The sequence below is a fragment of the Arachis ipaensis genome, chromosome B03 (genome assembly GCF_000816755.2).
Source record: "Arachis ipaensis cultivar K30076 chromosome B03, Araip1.1, whole genome shotgun sequence".
Lineage (NCBI taxonomy): Eukaryota > Viridiplantae > Streptophyta > Magnoliopsida > Fabales > Fabaceae > Arachis > Arachis ipaensis.
This window is the reverse complement of record NC_029787.2, coordinates 116,526,442-116,527,046: the sequence shown is the minus strand read 5'-3', so window position 1 is coordinate 116,527,046 and position 605 is coordinate 116,526,442.

The window sequence follows — 605 nt, the reverse complement described above, 5'->3', positions numbered from 1 at the left end:
AAGTACCCTGCATTAGTCTCTGAATATTTTGAATGAAGAATTAAATCAACTTTTAAATGTATAAAATAAAATTATCGACAGCCCACATTTTAAATAATTAAAATGAATAAATGGTTAAACCATTGTTTTAAAATTTAAACCTTGTTTTCTCGCCTATTACTACTACAATATCGTAGATTTGTTCCCTTATGGATTATAATAACAAAAGTGCTAAGCATTCAAATTTTTTATTTAATAAAATCTAATTAAATTAAAAAAATAATATTTTAGATTTACATGCTATTTTTATTTTCAGGTATGCTATAGATATAAGTTTTTTTTGTCTTACAAGTTTGCATAAGTCCAACAAAACACACGCACATTACACTCTCACCTTCAAGAGTAAATACATGCATGTTACTCAACCACTTCATGTTTTCAAAGCGCGCTACTCACCATTATGAACGATTATTTTTCTTCTTACTCGATGAAAGCCACAACTGTCTTTTTTCTTCGCGTTTCTCCTCCTCCTCCTCTTCTTCCTTCTTCTTCTCCTCCGTTTTCTTCGCGTGTTTCATCTTCATCGTCGTGTTTCTCCTCCTTCTTCTTTTGATTTTGTAACATTA